This window comes from Ceratotherium simum, chromosome 13, assembly GCF_057802395.1.
Source record: "Ceratotherium simum simum isolate JZ-2026a chromosome 13, ASM5780239v1, whole genome shotgun sequence".
In the NCBI taxonomy this organism is placed as follows: Eukaryota; Metazoa; Chordata; class Mammalia; order Perissodactyla; family Rhinocerotidae; genus Ceratotherium; species Ceratotherium simum.
The window spans coordinates 24,571,762-24,589,374 of record NC_141912.1 but is presented as its reverse complement, the minus strand read 5'-3'; the positions used below and the strand labels follow the sequence as shown (position 1 = coordinate 24,589,374).

The window sequence follows — 17,613 nt, the reverse complement described above, 5'->3', positions numbered from 1 at the left end:
TGAAGAAATCAAAGGAAAAATTAAAAAAATACCTACAGACAGGGGCCGGTCCAGTGGTGCAAGCAGTTGGGTGCACATGGTCCTCTGCGGTGGCCCGGGGTTCACAGGTTCGGATCCTGGGCGTGCACTGATGCACTGCTTGGCAAGCCATGCTGTGGCGGCATCCCATATAAAGTGGAGGAAGATGGGCACAGATGTTAGCCTTTCCTCAGCAAAAAAAAAAAAAAAAGAGGAGGATTGGCAGATGTTAGCACAGGGCTGATCTCCTCACAAACAAAAAGAAAACACCTACAGACAAATGAAAATGAAAATACAACATGCCACAATTTATGGGATGCAGCAAAAGCAGTTCTAAGAGGGAAGTTTACAGCAATACAGGCCTACCTCAATTAACAAGAAAAATCTCAAATAAACAGTCTAACAGTGCACCTAAAGGAACTGGGAAAAGAATAACAAACAAATCCCAAAATCAGTAGAAGGAAGGAAATAATCAATACCAGAACAGAAATGAATAAAATAGAGACTAAAAAAGCAATAGAAAGTATCAATGAAACTAAGAGCTGGTTCTTTGAAAAGATGAACAAAATTGACAAACCTTTAGCTAGTCTCACCAAGAAAACAAGAGAGAAGGCTCAAATAAATAAAATCAGAAATGAAAGAGGAGAAATTACTATGGACACATCAGAGTACAAAAGATTATAAGAGAACACTGTGAAAAGCTATATGCCAACAAATTGGACAATCCAGAAGAAACAGATAAATTCTTAGAATTATAGGATCTTCCAAAACTGAATCATGAAGAATTAGAGAATTTGAATAGACCAATCACCAGTAAGGAGATTGAAACAGTAATCAAAAACCTCCCCAAAAATTAAAGTCCAGGACCAGATGTCTTCCCTGGTGAATCCTACCAAACATTCAAAGAAGACTTAATACCTATCCTTCTCAAGTTCTTCCAAAATATTGAAGAGGAGGGGAAGCTTCCTGACTCAGTCTACGAAGCCAACATTACCCTGATACCAAAACCAGACAAGGACAACACAAAAAAAGAAAACTACTGGCCAATATCACCGAGGAACATCGATGCGAAAATCCTCAACAAAACACTAGCAAATCGATTACAACAATACATTAAGATGATCATACACCATGATCAAGTGGGATTTATTCCAGGGATGCAGGGATGATTTGACATCCACAAATCAATCAATGTGATACACCACATTAACACAATGAAGAATAAAAATCACATGATCATCTCAATAGATGGAGAGAAAGAATTTGACAAGATACAGCATCCACTTATGGTAAAAACCTTGAATAAAATGGGTATATAAGGAAAGTACCTCAACATAATAAAGGCCACATATGACAAACCCCCACCTAATATAATTTTGAAAGGAGAACAACTGAAACCTATCACTCTAAGAACAGGCACCAGACAAGGAAGCCCACTTTCACCATTCTATTTAATGTAGTATTAGAAGTCCTAGCCAGAGTAATCAGGCAAGAAAAAGAAATAAAAGGGATCCAAATTGGAAAGGATGAATGGAAACTGCCACTATTTGCAGATGGCATGATTTTGTATATAGAAAACCCTAAAGAACCCACCGAAAAACTTTTAGAAATAATAAACGAGCATGGTAAAGTTGTAGGATACAAATCAACATACAAAAATCAGTTGTGTTTCTATACACTAAAAACGAATTAACAGAAAGAGAAATTAAGAATACAATCCTACTTACAATCGCAACAAAAAGAGTAAAATACCTGGGAATAAACTTAACCAAAGAGGTGAAATCTGTATAGTGTAATCTACTGTTTATAGTTGTACTGAAAACTATAAAACACTGTTGAAAGAAATAGAAGACACAAAGAAACGGAAAGATATTACCTCATGCCTATCAGAATGGCTATAATTAACAAGACAAGAATTAACAAGTGTTGGACAGGATGTGGATAGAAGGGAACTCTCATACACTCCTAGTGGGAGTGCAAACTGGTTGCAGCCACTGTGGAAAACAGTATGGAGATTCCTCAAAAAATTAAGAATACAACTAACATATGATCCAGCTATTCCACTGCTAGGTTTTTATTCCAAAGAATGTGAAAACATGAATGAGTAAAGATATATGCACCCCTATGATTGTTGCAGCATTATTCACAATAGCCAAGACTCAGAAGCAATCTAGGTGGCCTTCAAGGGACAAATAGATAAAGAAGATGTGGTATATATACACAATGGAATACTACTCAGCCATTAAAAAAAGACAAAACCATGCCATTTGCAAAAACATGGATGGACCTTAAGGGTATTATGCCATGCAAAATAAGTCAAACAGAGAAAGATAGATACCCTATGATTTCACTCATATGTGGAAGAGAAACAAACACATAGATAAGGAGAACAGATAGGTGGTTACCAGAGGGGAAGGTAGTGGGGAGAGTGAAAGGGGTAAAGGACACATATGTATGGTGACAAATAAAAACTAGACTATTGGTGGTGAAAACGATGCAATCTACACAGAAACTAAAATATAATAATGCACACCTGAAAAAATTTACACAATGTTACAAGGCAATATACCCTCAATAAAATAATTAAAAAATAAAAATAAAAAAACTCAAAGTCTATCAAAACCTTCTCTGCTGGAAATCATATCAATAAGAAGGATCCGTTCCATTCTTCACTGGAGGATTCAAGTTACTTTGACATGGAAAAGCAGCCTTGATTTCCAACCCAGATGCTGAACTTCAGATAAGGGGTTTTTGGATACAACACTTTGTATCTCTTAACTTTATAGTTTCCAAGGAAATAGGGCCCAAGGTCGACTTCTCATCCAGACCTTAAATGAAACCCTGGGAGAGAAATGTATATGAAATGGGGCAGTAAAAATTCATTAATTCAGCAAATTTTAATTGAGATCCTACCATCTAGTAGGCATCAGGCACTGAATTTAAAATTGGTGAGGAGAGGTAGCATAAGGAAATAGTTAAACCATAGACTCTGAAGCCAGGTTGCCAGGGTGAGCTTTACTAGCTGTGTGACCTCGGGCCAGTTACTCATTCTCTCTGTGCCTTAGTTTTCCTATCTGTAAAATAAGGATAATAATAGCATCTGCCTTTTGGCGTTGCTGTTGTGAGGATGAAACGAGATAATTCAGGCAATTTTCTTACAACAGTGCTTCATGCAGAATAAGCTGTAAAAATGTATGTTAAGTAAAAAATAGATTTGGTCCTCCTTCTCAGAGCCGATAGGTTGGAGTTTTCTTCTGAGGAGAGTGAGATGTCTGGGACTGATGCTAAAGCAATGCAAAACTGAAGGTGGACCTCTACCGTTAACCTTAGATGATCGTGATAGATACCGAAATGGATACAGAGACTTCTTTCCTGCAGGAAATAGATAGGTGTGTGCATATACTTAATAAAAATTCCAGTCCCTTTTGTACAGCAAGTGCACTTTCAAGAATTTATCCTGATAACAAATGCCATTTGGAAATTTATTCTGTGGAAGTAAACAGAGCTATGCAATACAATTTACATACAGAGATGTTATAGCAGCGTTATTTGTACAGCAAAGAAAGAAAACCATCTCAATTATGAATAGTATAAGATTAGCGTCTAACGTTTAGTTTTTTAAAAGAAGCATGTCATGGAACAATATAAATAGAAGGTCTGATTTTCATTAGAAAAACTGTGTGTGTGTGTGTGTGTGTGTGTGTGTGTGTGTATTTGTATAAGCCTAGAAAAAAGTTAAAGAATATGTACTTAACTGTGGATGAAGTAAAATATTTTAAAGGTAGAAAGCTATTCAGGGAAAGGAGCAGTAAATGAATTCACAAACTAGAAAAGAAATCTTGAAAAATCTGGAGTGAAAGATGTCATTGAAAGGGTCCCTGAAATTTCTTGACAAGGAATGACTGGATTTTCAGAGGTGGTAGGATGTGGCATCAGGTGTAAGAATGTTGAATGTAGCATCAAGTCCCAGAATAGCAGGGTGATCTGGAGAAGATACTTTCCTCTGTGCTGTTTATTTAGTATCTCCCAGGGTTGCATGTGGTCAAAATGAAATAAAGTCCTTGAATGAAAAGACTATGAAAACAGCAAAGCCCCTTCCAGATCTAGCTTCCTGCATTCAAGACAACCACTGTTGGTGGGCCTTGGCCTTTCTTTTCTTTATGAGGATCCAGGAGATCAAGGTCAGAGATCACTGTCCAGGCCACTAGTCTTTACTGTTTCCATCAGTATTTCTTGTCTCTTGAGGTTCCTTTTTCAGTTTCCAGCTGGGGTGGCAACACCAGGCACACTTCTTAACAAGACTTGGTAGGGCTGGATTGTCCTTTCTGGCCCTCTATACTGTTTAGCCCTGGAGCATATAAACTTTCCCGAACTATGTCCAGTCCCATGGAGAAATGGGCAAGAAATGGCTGCAGCTCTGAGAGCAAAGGTCAGAAGGACTCCACCTACACAGCTGGCTCTGGTGGAGGTCTGGGACAGTTGTCCCTAGAAGCAGCTCCTCAACTCCAGTGCCCAGTTCTCCCCTGGAGGTTCAACTGAGAGAAAGTCTGGGGACTGATGGCCTCAGAGGAAGATGGTCAGAGGGGTCGGGTGATAGAACCAGAAGAATAAGAAAGGCCGGAGGGGCCCAGAGAAAGAGATCTGGAGGAAGGTGTAAATGTGGGACCCATCAGCCACACTATAGAAGGAGATATCCCCAGCCTCATAGTCCAAGAAAATCCCCACCTGTCTGGGTGGCTTGCTCAGGAGGAGGAGGATCCCAGGGGACATGAGGGCCTGATACTTATTAGCATACAGTTCTACGGCCCAGAATCCATTTTGAGGTGACTCTGTGATTCCCCACGTCCATTCTGTGTCTTCCTCACAAACCCCAAGCTCCCAATAAGTCCTGTCGCCCACTTCTCCCTCCCACTAACGTCTCCCTGAAAAGGAGGACTCGTGGGCCAGCACATAAGGGTCAGGAAAAAATTTTCCACGTTTTTTAGGGACATCATCCTGTGTGTTTTTCCTCCCCACACTTCAGCGATCTTCAGACAGAAAGCATTCAAAGTTGGCAGTGTCTGGGTCCAGAGTCACGTTAGCTGCAGAAAGAGCACAAGACAAGAGAGAGCCAGGTCAACTCTGGCATCCCAGGGCCCTCAGTGATGGGAAAGAGGGGAAAAGAAGCTGACCCTCACCCATGAAGTCCCATTTCTTTCTCCTCAAAACAGCTAGAGTGATAAGAACCTCCCCAAATGTCCTCAAGGACAGGTTTCAAAGAGCCACCGGGAAAGCTTAGAAACTTTTACAAGAAGATCATCCAAATTCCTGAAATCCGGGGGTCGCAGGTGCCTGGAACAGGGCTGTCTAATCAGGAATCCCCCCTTCCCACCCTATCCTCTCCTCTCCCACAGCATTTTGTACAAATCCCTCACGTGTCATCACTGCATTTTTATTGTTTGTTTCATGTTTCTCTTCTCTACTAAACTAGGATCTGAGAAAGTAGAGACTGTGTGTGTTCATCACTGCATTCTCACTGTCTAGCACTGTCAGTCCCTGGCTCCCAACTGGTGCTTACTAATGTTTGCAGAGTGAAGGAATGGAGAAGGTCCTGCAGAGAGCCTTCAGTCACCCATCTCTGCCAACCTGAAGCCCCAGGGGATCATGCACAGGGGCTATTTGACCAGGGCTTTTTGGCCAACTGTGTAGGATCCCTGATCTAATCAATACCCATTGTTAACAGACTTTCCCAGAATCTTATAACTTAGAAGAACTATGTGGGAGAAACTCTTATGTGTTCACCAAACGCTAGTCCCTGTTTTCCTGGCAACACAGCAAGACGACATTTCTCAGCCTCTCTTGGGTACCCAGGAGGAGAGTTGGCCCCTTCCAGGCCTGGACCATGAGAAACTTTCTGCACAGTATTTCTACTCCTTTTCCCCTATCTGCTGCCTGAATGCAGAGCAGAGTGATGCCCTAGAAAATCTGTGTGGAGCAGAGCTCTCACGTCCCCGTATGATCCGTCCTGAACTCTGAAGAGATGGAAAAATACACTATATTATGTTTAACTAATTAGACGATGGGGTTGTTTCTTATAACAGTTAGCCTACCCTGACCATACAAGCCATAAATGAAATCAGGTCCTTTTACAAGGCTGTTTCTGTGGACAGTTTTCCTATGTGCTGGATACTGAGGACTCACAGATGGTAACACACAGTCCCTGTCCTGTCAAGGAACTCAGTCTTGAGACAAACCAAGAAGCAAATAATATCACTTCAAAGAGAAAGTCTATAAAATCCTGTCAGTTCTTCCTTCCAAAAGCCCTCAAATCTGCCCTGTGTTTGTTTCACAGGATCCTTTATAATTGATTGCTTTTCTCTTAAGTATGCTTATGAGTCAATCTCTAAAGCTCAAATTATCTCTGTGGTGGTTCATCTGGAGCCCACACCACAGAGCCAAGGCCCTCTTTGCAGGATCAGGACTTCCCTGCCTGGCCACGCAGTAAAACCAGCCTATCCTCACTGTGTCTCTAATTTTATATTTGTTTTCCATCAAGCTCAGCACTCACCTTCATTTTATCAAATCCAATCTTCAATTGTCAGTTCCCAACTTATTCCAATTCTCAGTAACATTTGACATAAACATTTCCTCCTTCTTCATATAGTTTCTTTCCACAGATTCTGGCATATATACTCTCCTGGGATTTTCTTCTTGTTCCACTGGTTACTTTTCTCAGTCTCCTTTGCTGCATCTTCCTTTTCCCAACCTCTGAATGTATTTTGATCTTGTGTTCTTTTCTCTCTGAACACTCTCCCTAAGGAATTTCATCCAATCCCAGGATTTTAAATACCAAACGTGCACACATAACTCCCAAGTCTCCAGCTCCAGTGTCTTCCAGGCACTCCAGATGGATACATCCAGTTGCCTACTTGACTCTAGTCTAAAAGAGAACTATTAATTTCCTCCTAGAAATTCCCTATATTCCACCCAGGTGCTTGGGCCAAAAACTCAAGCAGGACCTATCAAATGGACCCATCAGTAAGTCTTTTTCAAATCTTCCTTCAAAAGATATTCCAAATCCAACAACTACTTTTCACCATCTTCATCAAAGCCACCATGATGTCTTGCCTGGAATCCTGCTGTAGCATCCTAACTGGCTTCCTTGCTTCCCATCTTGCCTCTCTATAGTCTATTCTCAACACAGCAGCAGCCAAAGTGATCTTAGAAAAACGTAAATCAGCTGATGTTAGTCCCCAGCTCAGAAGTCCACAATGGTTTCCTATCACGCTTAAAATAAATCCAAAGACATCACCATCGTCTGGAACATGTTTCTTGACGTGATCTTAGCTTGTCTCTTGCACCACATCTCCTGTCATCTCTAGGTCCACTCACATTGCCCCTTTCAGGCACACGGGCCTCCTTTCAGTTTCTCAAGCACTCTGGATCTTTCCCAACTTGGGATCTTTGTATCTGCCGCCTACTCTGCCTGGAAAAGGGGAAGCCCTGTGTCTTAATATTTTGATTCCTTCCTATCCATTATGTCTTATCTTAAATGTCATCTCCTGAGAAGGACCCTCCCAGACGTCCCTCCTTCATTAAGTGTTCCTTCTTCATTCTCTATTCCTGCATCTGGTGAGTTTTCTCTATGGTCTAGCATATGCAAAGCACTTAGTAAACACACATTGCATAAATGAGGCCATAATAAGATAAAAGCAATACATTACAAAGGATTGTCTGAAGCAGAACAATGCAGGGAGAGTAGATGATGAAGTTAAGGGCTACTTAGAAGGAAGAACTGACAGGATTGGCCAGCCTATTAGAATGGGATGATAAAGCAAGAGGTGTCCTGGATGACTGAAGTTCTTGCTCGGGCCGTTGAGTAGACAATTGTGCCATCAATACAGATAGCAGAGAAGGAGAAAGAGTGAGAGTGTATTGGAGAGGTGGGGAGAATGTTGAATTTAACTTGGTCTGAAGTGCCGTGAGACAATCTTTATAGACAAATTTTAGGGGGCTGGTGGAAGTGGAGTTTAGGAAAGAAATCAAAATAGAAATACAGGAGTACTCCATATGTAGGTTTCCCAAAGAGCACATAGAGGGACCCAGGAAACCCTGAGCAATACCCCCACTTAGGAGGCAGACAAGGAAGAAGAGTCAGCATGTCATGAGTCAGAATTAACCAGCTGTGAGACCTTGAACAACTTAGATGAGATTACTGGGCCTTCTTCATGTTAAGGATAAGGGACCAGAGTAGTCTATTCCAACTCTACACCATGTGAGCATGGGCATGTGGGACCAGACTCCCTGGGCTTGTGTCCCAGTGTCACCACCTCCTGGATGTATGATTTGGAGCAAGGTTTTTACTCTTTTTGTGGGTTAATTTCCTCCATTGTAAATGGGCAGAATAACAGCACCTACCTCTTAGGGCTGTTGTGAGGATCAATAAATGGGAGAATATACGTAAAACTGTCAGATCTATGCCTGGGGCATGGTGGTAGCTGCTCAATAAATGTTAGCTATTTAAAAAAACAATTTACAAGACTTTCTTTAGCCCTCCTTTCTAGGGTTCTCCATGGGGGAACCAATTATGAAGTGGTCCCTCTGCTCTGAGGAGAGATGTGCTTGGGTGGACAGAGTTGCTGGGTCTCCTCTAAGATGCACATAACCCACTTGAGACTGAATGTCATTTGAGTGGAAGCTTTTTAGTTGTACCCTTAGGCCTGTGGTGCTAAAAATGTTGAGGAGTAGAAAAATCCAAGGGAGACAGTAGAAGGGGAGTGCTCTGCAAAAGAGAAAAAAAAAAAGGTCTAAACTGATGGAAAGAAAAAGGTGCAGGTGCTGAAGTGGGATGGGGCAGAACTTGGTCTTCATGCTGCGTGGATCTTCCCTGGGTCTCCATCCATGGCTCGCACAGCCAGGCCACTATTTGGAGCTGGAAGATGTAGAAAGAGCACTAAGATCTTTTCTTACAGAGTTCTGGGCCTGAGACCTTAGGAATGAGATGGCCAGTCACCAGCATAGGAACAAGCTTTTCTCCACTCTGCAACAGAAAAAAGAGAGGTGAGTGATCCTTGGCCAGATCCAGACCTTTCTTGGCCTTTTCTGTGCCCTGGCTGCCTTCCCTTCCCTTCCTTGGTGCCCTCTTTACTCATATCCAGCACATGTCTAGCTGCCTCTCATCATGATCCTCACAAGGATATGTCCTGGGAGAGGGAGGCAAGAGGAAATAGAATCTGCTCTTTCCCCTTCTTGGTCCCTGAGCATGGACTTGGACTCCACCGGGAGCTCCTTACTCATCTCTTTTCGCTCCCTAAATTAGATGGCTTTGTGCCTCAGTATCTGAAAAGTATCAATATCTGAAAACTCATGTGAAGATTACCATTACATGGGACACAGCCCTGGAGACAGGACAGAACTATGTCGGATTCACCCTTCTCTTCTCAGTGACCATGGCCCACTCACTCTCCTGGTCAGGAACTTGATCCCATCTTCTCCTTCCTCTTTTCCAAGACTTAATACAGTGTCCTGCATCCGCAAAGTGTGGCCAATGGCCTGGAAAGCTGTGTCTTTGATTTAGTTAGCAAAACGTAGCTAGTCCTTATTGGAGAGCCAGATGGTAGGAATCAGGGACACCAGGTAGAAAGGTGCTGTAACACTCCAGGAAAGAAATGATGAGGGCTTTAAGCAAGACCCTGGCCTTGGGGTCAGAAAAGAGAGGAGTGGATTTGATTACTACTATTAATAACAGCTAAGACTTACATAGAACCTACTATGAGCTTGGCTTTGTGCTGCGGGCCTTACCCATATTAACAACACTAAGAGGTAGATGCTCTCATTTCCCACATTTTACACGTGAGGAAGCTGAGGTCCAGAGAGGTTAAATAACTCACCCAAGGTCACACAGGTGGTTACTGGCTGAACTGGATTGGAGTCCAGGCAGTCTGGCTCCAGAGTCTGTGCTCTAAGCACAAACTTGAAAGGAAGTGCAAATAGTAGCACTTGCTATTAGTGAGATGTGGTAGACGAAGCAGAATGAGAGGAGTTGAAAATGATTCTTAGATGGTGTCATTCACTCAAACAAAGAGGGAGGGCAGGGCTGGTGGGAGTTTATTTTTGGATTCACTGACTGTGAGATGCCTTCAAGGCCTGTAAAGGAGGGTGTCCAGTATGCATTGGGCTGAGGAAGTGGGTGGGGCTGGAGCTAGAAACCCAGAGGCTGGTGGGGGAGCAGTGGTCAGCTTATAGGGTAGAGCCCTGAAAATGGATTGGATCCTGCTGGGAGTGTGTGTAGTATGAAAACAGAGCCCAGTACTGAAGCCTGAGGACTATCAGCAGTTATGGAGCAAGAGGGGCAAGAATTCTGAGAAGGAGCTCCCAGGAGGAGGGAAAGAACCAGGAGAGGGCACTGGGAATTGGTGAGGCGGATGCCAAATTAGGGAGGACGACCTACTCAGGGAAGTCGATGAAGAAAGGATAGAGAAATGCATGTGGATTTAGTGACTGGAAGGCCATTAGTGACCAGCAGGAACCATTTCTGTGGTGTGGTAGAGGAGAGGGCAGTTATCATGGAAGAGAAGAGAGTGGAGGCCACGCATGTGTTCACTTTGCTGAGACCTTCGTTGTGTGGAATTAGAGCCCTAGAGAGGAGTGAGGAGGAGCATATTGCCCAGGGAAGGGGGAGGAAGGAGCTGGTGAAGATGGAGAAGCTTGTGCTTGTTCTAGCGTGTCGTGTGGCTGAAGACTCCAGTGTGGCGGCCCAAGGTCACTCATCTTGTAGCTCACACTCTTGGGTAATCTATTCCCCTTGACTCTGGGTTGAACCTGTGACCTGCTTCTACCCAATAAAATATGTAAAGGTGCTGGGCAGTTACTTCCATGAGGACATTGTTATGTAAGAATCTGTCTTGCCAGCTGGCCCAGTCTAGAGGCTCTCTCCCTTCCTGGATTTAAAGAAGAAGGCTGTCATGGTGGGAGGCCAACATAGCAAGGAGCTAAAGGTGGCCTCTGGGAGCTGAGAGGATCCTCAAGCCAACAGCCAGCAAGAAGTTGGAGCCCTCAGTCATACAGCTGTAAGGAAATTAATTCTGCCAACAACCTGAGTGAGCTTGGAAGTGGATTCTTCCCCAGTAGAGACTACAGGTGAGGAGACCACAGCCTGGCTTTGCAGCCCTGTGAAACTCTGAGCAGGGAACAAAGCTAAGCAGTGCCTGGACTTATGACCCACAGAAACTGTGAAAAAATAAATGGTTGCTGGTTTTTTATTTTATTTTTTTTTGTGAGGAAGATCAGCCCTGAGCTAACATTCATGATAATCCTCCTCTTTTTGCTGAGGAAGACTGGCTCTGAGCTAACATCTATTGTCAGTCTTCCTCCTTTTTTTCCCCAAAGCCCCAGTAGATAGTTGTATGTCATAGTTGCACATCCTTGTACTTGCTGTATGTGGGACGCGGCCTCAGCATGGCCAGAGAAGCGGTGCATCGGTGCGCACCCGGGATCCGAACCCGGGCTGCCAGGAGCAGAGCATGCACACTTAACCACTAAGCCACGGGGCCGGCCCTGGTTGCTGTTTTAAACTACTAAGGAGGTGGTAATTTGTTATGCAGCCATAGATAACTAATATATAAGGAAGGAAAACCAGACAGTGAGGTCAGTGATGAAGATAAAGAGAAGCAAAAGGAATAATTTATGTCTCTAGCCCTAACCACTTGCATGGCCCATGCACTTGGTTATACAACTGCCTACTTTGCATGTCCACTTGTACCTAATAGGCTCCTCAACCTTGACAGAGCCAAAATGGAACTTCCCATTCTGTGGGCTTTCAGGTTTCTATCCCGCCGTCCCTCCCCACAGCCCAGTCTCAATTTAGCAGCTGAAGTAACTTCTTAAAACATTAGTCAGATTCAGTCCCTCCTCTGCTTAAAACCTGTCGCTTAGAGACAAAGCCAAGGCCAGCATGTTGGTGTTCAAGGCCAAATCCCTCTGTTACTGTCCCCTCTGATGCTCCTGCTCACTCCCTGTCCTCCAGCCACACCAGCCTCTTTCTATTCTTCAAACACGCCACACATACTTCTTTCTCTAGGCTTTGGCATTGCTGTTCTCTCTACTTGAAATGCTTTTCCCCCAGGTGGTCCTGTGACTTTCTCCCCTACATCATCACAACCCTATCGTAAATCGCAACTTCTGATGCGATGTTCCTTACTCTAATTGATTTATCTCCTGAGCACTTATCATCATGTGCCACACCATATATTTTACTATTTATTTAGTTGTCTTGTCTGTGTCCCTCCACCAGAAGGTAGGTTCTTGGAAAATGGGGAATTGCTGTTGTGTTCACTTTTGTGCCCCGGCGCCCAGCATAGTAACTGGCACATTGTTACCGCTCATGGATCTTTATTGAGTTAATAAACGAATGAATGAATGGACTGAATAGAGCAGCCCAGAGGGAAGCTGGAGAGTGAGGGGTCCAGGATGAGGGTGAAGAAATAGCCTCAGACGGGAGAAAGGACATGTGCTCTGTTGAAACCAGAGGAAACAGACCAGGAGGGGCAGGTGCAGATGGTGGGGCAGGAAGTGTGGGACATCCCCCTTCTATCTTCTCTCTGAGGTGGGGGCTTGCATCACCATCAGAGACGTGGGGAAAGGATGTGGTGATGAGGATAACGGCTAATGTTCACTGATCACAGCTATGTGGTACATTCTGTACTGGGTGCTCTCCACACCTTGTCTCATTCCTTAACATCTGCTCAGAGTAGGGTGTAATTACCTCAATTTCTAGGTGATGATAATAGGTTCAGAGAGGTTAAGGAATCGGTCTCCATTTGTCTGAGTAAGTAGGATAAACAGGGGCCAAGCAGGTGTGTTAAACAGGCAGAGGAAATGGGCACAGACAGGTGAAACTGAATGATGGGTTAGGGGCACTGCAGGACGTGTGGTCAGGCCAGTGCAGGATGGCACATGGCAGGGAGTGTCCAAGGTTGGACAGAAATAGGAGGACTAGACTGTTGAGTGCCTGCAATGCAAGGATAAAATGTCCAGGGACTGGATTTTATCTTTTAGGGTGGTGTTTCTTCATCTGAGTTATGTAAAAAACTTGCTTAGACAAAAACTAATTTCTAGATACATCTGAAAGTATATCTCAATCTCTTGAGGGAACCAATTTGAAAATACAATATTAAAAGTTTAAATCTGGGGCCGGCCCGGTGGCGCAAACAGTTAAGTGCACGCGCTCTGCTGTGGGGGCCCTGGGTTCGCCGGTTCAGATCCCGGGTACGCACCGATGCACTGCTTGTCAAGCCATGCTGTGGCGGCGTCCCATATAAAGTGGAGGAAGATGGGCACGGATGTTAGCACTGGGCCAGTCTTCCTCAGCAAAAAAAAAATAGGAGGATTGGCAGATGTTAGCACAGGGCTGATCTCACACACGCACACACAGTAAGGTTAAAATCTGTCAGTGGGGAGTTCATCTGTCACTGATGGGATTATAAACATAGCAGTGAGCTTGGAAACTGGAACCACTCAGTGATAATTGATTACAAGGATGTTAACCAGGTGATACAGAGTTGGCTTAGGTTGTGTTTGTGTAGATTCAAATTTGACATTAAGACGATTTTTCAAAAAAAATTGAAAATTCTTTTAGAATTTACAAATCTCTATAGCATCTCCCTCCCCAGTAAGACTGCGGAGGGCAATAGGAAGCCACAGGCGGTTTGGGAACTCAGAGGAATGTAGTCAGATGCCTGTTTTAGCAAGTATACTCTGAAACTCTAGACTACAGACAGTATTGTAATAACTTTTAAAAAGCAATGCGTTATTTATGCTGGGTGTTTTTCAGATTTCTTGTCTGTTTCCTGATATTTATTTAAACTAAAAGTCTTAATAGGAAAAGGAGAGCAGTAGCTCTTGGAGGAAGGGAAGCAGAAACCAGAGAGGTAGAGTGGTTTGTTGGCGAAGCTGTGAAGCGAAGGGCAGTGGTAAACTGAGTCCCAGGGATCTGTGATAAAAGAAGAGAGGAAAATTGAGGAAGGCGGTGCATGCTGAGAAGGGGCCCTGGGCTAAGCAGTAGAAAGGACTTGTCCTGAGAGGCAAGTGGGAAAGGAGCCCACCTGGGTGGGTGGTGGCAGCCTTGAGGAATCAAGGGTACACAGGAGGAGGAGCAGGCAGACAGGAAAGGATATGGAGTTGAGCTTTGGACACAGGTTTTAAAAATCTTTGGGGCACCCTTGAGGTGTGAGACAGAGATATTGGGATTATACGGAGAAATCCAGATTGTGTAGAAGTGAGCGAAGCCTCAGGGGAAAGAATCAGGTCAAAGGCACATATTAAATGAGGAAGATGAAGTCTTCAATTAAAAACAAAAATTCCAGTTTACTCACCACCCACTTTCTGGGCTTTTCTCCAGCTTAAAGTTGAACAAAGAAACCTCAGGAGATAACTGGAACCTGAGAGGGTCCCAAATCATACACAGAGGAGAGGGAAGCACAGAACTTACAGAGCTTTCTTTGGAGTTTCTGTGCAAAAGGACAAGAAGTAATCAGTACCGTCCATAACACAGCAGCCTGGTCTACTGGGCAAAGGGGCCTCTGGGATACCCCTTCCTGGGCTGTGTGTGCAGTGAGTCCTGGGAGCTGTCCCAGAACTAGGAACACTGGGGCACAGTCAGGGTCACAGTTAAGGAAGGAAATGGAGCACAGTTGGTGGTAGTGAGTGAGGAAGAACTGCATTAAACCCCTCACTGAGAATCACCTTGAATCACCTAAAGAATTTCACTTCTTTGGCTAAGATGCTTTAACGGACTTGTCCAAGCTCAGAGCTAGTTGGTTTTCTTATTTCTAGACTACTGTCTTTCCCTGACCCCAACTGCTCCTGCTTAACTCTGACAGTCAGATGTGGAGGCTTCCCCCAAGACACACACACACTTGCCCCTCAATAGAGAATTCTTGGCCTCCCATCACCTTCTCGCATGAAAACTAGAGAGTTCTCTGAAATGAGGAAGATCACAGAGGAGGAGGGGAAGAATCTCTCCTTCATTCCTCCATATTTTGCTCCTTCCTGGGAAGAGATCACACTTCAGAATCCTCGTTGTTCCCTCTCTCTAAGACCCCAATAACAACACACGGTGGTTATTCAGTGCTCCCTCTGCTCTAGGGGCTGTGTGCATTCCCATGGCTCATGAAAACCCCTAGGGGGTGAGTTTTTGTTTATCCTTCTCATTGCACCAAACGTGCCAAGGAGGTATTCTGATCCCAACTTTTGTAGGAAACTGAGGCTGAGAGAAGTTCAATGACTGGATCAGAGTCACTCAGCTAGTGAGCAGCAATGCCAGGGTTGAACCCGGCTCTGTCTGCATGTGAAGCCTAGCCTCTGAACAGTTTCTGCTGTGCAGCAGGCCCTGCCCTCTTTGCCTTGGCCTGCCCTGACCGTCCACACTGACCCAGGGGAAGCAGGAGATCAGCTCAGACTGGCCAGTTATGGGGTGAATCTGCTTCTGCACAGGCCCCTGATGACCACAGCCAGCCAATGAGAGCAGGAGAGACAGCGACAGCCAGCTGAGAACCAGCACAGAAAACTGACAAGTTCCACCGCCAAAGATCAGGAGGTCTCTGTCCTCCCCCCAGAGTTTATTTTCCCCAAGATTGTAACATGGAAGGAGTAATATGGTTTTCTTGTTCCCTCTAAGGCTTTCCTTCACACTTACCTCACATAGAATGCTCCTTGTCCTTCTACTTCCCCTGTCTTCTAGAACTCAGAGTTGAGTGATACGAAATGTTTATTCTCTGGAGTTTGTCACACTTGGGTCACAGGAGCAGACGAGCCTGGCTCACAGGCTGGACCAGGAGAGGCCAGGCAGGGAGGCGCACAGCAGGCCCCTCTCTCTGCCTGCAGAGACAGGTCAGCTGCAGATCCAGCAAACACTGCTGCTGAGATGGGAGAAGGGAAAAGCCAGGGAGGCCATGAGAACTAGAAACGGGCTGGTGTGTGGATGTAGCAGGAGCCAGGGTGGAGAGCTGCCCCAGGAAGGACACCCAGGGGGCCTGGGAAAGACAGAACCCTGTCAACAGGAGCTCTCTTGAGCCCAGATAAGGCCGTAGGCTAGGTAAGGTTTTATAATCTTCCTTCTCAAGGTTCTAGATTGGCGTTTAAAGCAGATAAGTTCATTCAATAAGCATGCCTCACTGTGTGCCAGGGATTGTCTGAGGAGCCAGGGGTGCAATCAATAGAACACAGTTCCTGCTGGCCAGGAATTCACAGCCAAGTCATTCAAACAGCAAATAATTACCATTCACTATGTGCCGGAAATCATTTTCAGTGGTTTGTATGTTTGTTTGTTTATTTATTTATTTATTTATTTATTTGTTTATTTATTTATTTATTTTGTGTGTGTGTTTGAGGAAGATCAACCCTGAGCTAACATCTATGCTAATCCTCCTCTTTTTGCTGAGGAAGACCGGCTCTGAGCTAACATCTATTGCCAGTCCTACTACTTTTTTTTTTCCCCAAAGCCCCAGTTTATAGTTGTATGTCATAGTTGCACATCCTTCTAGTTGCTGTATGTGGGACGCGGCCTCAGCATGGCCGGAGAAGCGGTACGTCGGTGCACGCCCCGGATCTGAACCCGGGCCGCCAGTAGCGGAGCACGCGCACTTAACCACCAAGCCACAGGGCGGCCCCTCTAACTGGTTTATACACATGTGAACTCTTGAGTCCTCACAACAACCCTCGGAGGCAGGCACTGTTCCCCTCATCACCACCATCCTCATCACGCTCATTTTACAGATGCAGGAAGTGAGGCAGAAACAGACCAAGTGACTTGGCACAATTAGAGAAGAGTGACTCTTTCTAGACTTTGAAATCAGGCTATTTGGCACCAGAGTCTTCTGGTGATGAGAGGCCAGGGACACTTCCAGGAGGAGGTGGCCTCCCAGCTGTGACTTGGAGAAAAACAGAGAGAGAAACGCTAATACAGATAACACCCCAGTTAAAATTTGAATTTCAGATAAACAAGAAATAATCTTTTTGTCTAAGTATGTGCCATCGGTGAGCCCGTGGTTTAGCAATGAAGTGGACGTGCTCCGCCGCTGGCGGCCTGGGTTCGGATCCCGGGCACACACCGACGCACCCCTTCTCTGGCCATGCTGAGGCCACGTCCCACATACAGCAACTAGAAGGATGTGCAACTATGACATACAACTATAAACTGGGGCTTTGGGGGAAAAAAAGCAGGAGGATTGGCAATAGATGTTAGCTCAGCGCCAGTCTTCCTCAGCAAAAAGAGGAGGATTAGCACGGATGTTAGCTCAGGGCTGATCTTCCTCACCAAGAAAAAAAAAGTATGTGCCAAATATTGCATGGGACAAATTTAAATGGGCATTCTGTATTTTTATTTGCTAAATATGGCAACACTAGCCATCATTCAAGCGTTTCTTTGTATAAAGATTACTTGTCAGGGGTTGATGGTGTGGAGAAGATGAGACTGTAGAGCCACATGGGGGCAGGTCATAGAGAGCCTTGGACACCATGCTTAGCATTTTATACTTTATTCTCATAGAAGGATTTAAAAGGGGAGGAGATTAGAGGCCCAGATTAAATGTGTGCTTTATGAAGGTCTCTCTCAGGACA

General features: G+C 44.6%; 1 pseudogene; it reads right to left on the bottom strand.

Moving 5' to 3' along the window:
* Window positions 1-3,481: 3,481 nt before the first annotated feature.
* LOC147915414 (butyrophilin subfamily 1 member A1 pseudogene) lies at window positions 3,482-5,199 on the bottom strand (annotated as a pseudogene).
* Between the last annotated feature and the right edge of the window lie 12,414 nt (window positions 5,200-17,613).